Genomic DNA, 3,650 nt, shown 5'->3' with positions numbered 1-3,650 from the left:
CCCGGCTGGTCATACCGGTCAGCAGCTCTTGCCGGTAACAATGACCGGCGAGGGCAGTGGCGCCACACGCTGGAGGCCAGCCGCGCTTCCTTACCCAGAAAGCAGCTTCCCGCCACCGGGCCGAGGGCGCCGCTCGCCAGGGTCCCGGAGCCAGGGCTTGGGTCTTTACTGGGGGGGGGGGGCAGGGTCCCAGAGCCACCCCTGGGGGGCAGTATTGTAGAAAGATGATTTACCCATGTTTGTCATATAGGAGAGGGTAATCAGGTTGTTGTTTGAGGCTTTGAGCTCCCTCTAGTGTTGTGGCTGTGGGTGTCACTAAATCTTTGGAGGTGTTTAGTCAGGTACGCAGGGATTGAGGGGACTGAGGGCAGAGCAGTATTATTATTTTTTTCTCTCTTTATTTGTATTTTTCAAGTTTACAAGAAACAGGACAACAACAACAAAAAACAAAAACAAAAAAAAGTATACATATATATACACACACATGCGTGTGGGGCTCCACCACTATGCTGGTGGAGCTAATTTCTCTTGGCAGAGTCGGTGGATTGTTTCCGGCGAGTCGGGAGGTTGTGATTGGGCTGTATTATGTCTCCCGACTCAACGAAACAATCCACCGACTCGTTTCTTCATTTATTTCCCATCTCGAGGGACCTCAGCCTGGGTCTTGGGGGGCTCAGCCAGGGTGTCGGCGGGAGGGCGTTTCGGTCGTCGCCGGCGCCACCATCGCCGGCGCCACCACCGCCGCGGGGGAGCCGGAGTCACTGCTGGAATCAACTCCGGCTTGGTCCCCTGGAGAAGGAGAAGAAAAACACATTAAAACTCTTGAAAGGCAACAACTTAAAAAATCATTTAAAACTGGTCTCACTGCAGAAAGACAAACATTTACATAAAGTAACTCATTCATGCCGAGGACGCCGTCATCTTCACTCGTGCAAAACATATTCAAGAGGCAGCTTCTGCTCTCACATTAGCTATGGTTCCTGTACACGAGTGGCTATAAATCTTGCCTGCTATTAAACACAACTAAGACTCATACAAACGTATGATGTTCACAAAGCAACCTCTGGACATCAAATATTCAGGTGTATTTTTGGGAGGACAGGAACTACAAATTGTCTCTGAATTCAAGTACCTTGGAGTGACTCCACACTATCTTTCCAGAGCCACATTAAAAGAATATCTAACAGTGAAATTCAACCTGAACAATTTTAAGCAAATGACCTTTCATAACACGGGGCTGCTAGAATGTTTCTGCATTCAATGATTCTGTCACACATTGAATATTGCATTACATGTTGGTCGCTGGCAGGTGTAAATACATGCAAAATCATAGAATCACTCTCTAAAGAATCGTTTAAGGTCTTAGGAAACCAATGTCATTCCATGTTTTCGGATGTAAATTAGCATTTTCGCTAAAATCCGGCATATATACTATTAGATGCGTCTGTATAAGATGTTCATTAACGTGCACTGTCCCCATCAAATAAAATAATAAGTAAATAAATACATAAAAAACACAAGACAACTGAATGATCGATTATCTCACCTCTAAGATGGGAGACGGGGTCTCGGTGGGCTCAGCCGGGGTCTCGGGGGGCTCAGCCGGGGTCTTGGGGGGCTCAGCCGGGGTCTTGGGGGGTTCAGCCTGGGTGTCGGCGGGAGGGCGCTTCGGTCGTCGCCGGCGCCACCACCGCCGCAGGGGAGCCGGAGTCACTGCTGGAATCAACTCCGGCTTGGTCCCCTGGAGAAGCAGAAAAACACGTTTAAACTATTGAGGGGGGGGGGGGGGGGGGTGCACCGGAGCTGCAAAAACATAAAAAACACAAGACAACTGAATGATCGATTATCTCACCTCTAAGATGGGAGACGGGGTCTCAGCGGGCTCAGCTGGGGTCTTGGGGGGCTCAGCCGGGGTCTTGGGGGGCTCAGCCGGGGTCTTGGGGGGTTCAGCCGGGGTCTTGGGGGGCTCAGCCGGGGTGTCAGCGGGAGGGCGCTTGGGTCGTCGCCGCCGCCGTGCGGGAGCCGGGGTTTTGGGGGGCTCTGCCGGGGTTTTGGGGGGCTCTGCCGGGGTGTCAGCGGGAGGGCGCTTGGGTCGTCGCCGCCGCCGTGGGGGAGCCGGGGTTTTGGGGGGCTCAGCTGGGGTTTTGGGGGGCTCAGCCTGGGTTTTGGGGGGCTCAGCCGGGGTTTTGGGCGGCTCAGCTGGGGTCTTGGGCGGCTCAGCCGGGGTCTCCGCGGGAGGGCGCTTTGATCGCCGCCGCCGCCGCCGCGGTGGAGCCGGAGTCAGCTCCGGCTTGGTCCCCTGGAGAAGGAGAAAAACACGTTAAAACTCTTGGGGGGTGGGGGGGGGGCACCGGAGCTGCAATAACATAAAAAACACAAGACATCTGAATGATCGATTATCTCACCTCTAAGATGGGAGCCGGGGTCTCGGCGGCCTCAGCCGGGGTCTCGGCGGGCTCGGCCTGGGTTTCGGGGAGCTCAGCCGGGGTCTTTGCGGGAGGGCGCTTCGGTCGCCGCCGCCGCCGCCGCCGCGGTGGAGCCGGAGTCAGCTCCGGCTTGGTCCCCTGGAGAAGGAGAAAAACACGTTAAAACTCTTGGGGGGGGGGGGGGGGGGGGGGGGCACCGGAGCTGCAATAACATAAAAAACACAAGACATCTGAATGATCGATTATCTCACCTCTAAGATGGGAGCCGGGGTCTCGGCAGCCTCAGCGGGTGTCTCGGCGGGAGGGCGCTTTGGTCGCCGCCGCCGCTGCTCCCGGTCCCGCTTCCGCTCCCACCACCACCACCGCTGGGAAGTCCGAGTTGCTGCATTCAGCTCCGGCTTGGTCCCCTGGAGAAGGAGGAGAAAAATACGTTAAAACTATTGAGGGGGGCACCGGAGCTGCAATAACATAAAAAAACACAAGACACCTGAATGATCGATTATCTCACCTCTAAGATGGGAGCCGGGGTCTCGGCGGCCTCAGCCGGGGTGTCGGCGGCCTCAACCGGGGTCTCGGCGGCCTCAACCAGGGTCTCGGCGGCCTCAACGGCCTCAACCGGGGTCTCGGCAGCCTCAACCGGGGTCTCGGCGGCCTCAACCGGGGTCTCGGCGGCCTCAACCAGGGTCTCGGCGGCCTCAACGGCCTCAACCGGGGTCTCGGCAGCCTCAACCGGGGTCTCGGCGGCCTCAACAGGGGTCTCGGCGGCCTCAGCCGGTGTGTCGGCGGCCTCAACCGGGGTCTCGGCGGCCTCAACCAGGGTGTCGGCGGGAGGGGGCTTCGTTCGCCGCCGCCACCACCGCCGCTTGGTCCCCTGGAGAAGGAGGAGAAAAACACGTTAAGGGGGGGGGGGGCTATCGGCCATTCAGAATCCTCCCTGTGATATCTAAAGTTGCTGAGAGATTGGTAGCAAAACATTATAAATGAACATTTCAATAAAGATCTGAGAACAGCATTTGACACTGTAAATCATGAAATTCTTCTGTCTAAATTAACCCATTTGTATTTTTATTTGAATGCAATTCAGTGGATAAAATCACATTTAGAATTCAGGAAACAGTAAATACACGCAAAATCATAGAATCACTGTATAAAGAATCGTTTTAAGGTCTTTGATAGGAAACCAATGTCATTCCATGTTTGCGGATGTAAATTAGCATTTTTGCT

Source organism: Brachionichthys hirsutus, unplaced genomic scaffold (genome assembly GCF_040956055.1).
Source record: "Brachionichthys hirsutus isolate HB-005 unplaced genomic scaffold, CSIRO-AGI_Bhir_v1 contig_376, whole genome shotgun sequence".
NCBI classification, from domain to species: Eukaryota; Metazoa; Chordata; class Actinopteri; order Lophiiformes; family Brachionichthyidae; genus Brachionichthys; species Brachionichthys hirsutus.
This window is presented reverse-complemented; position numbering follows the sequence as displayed.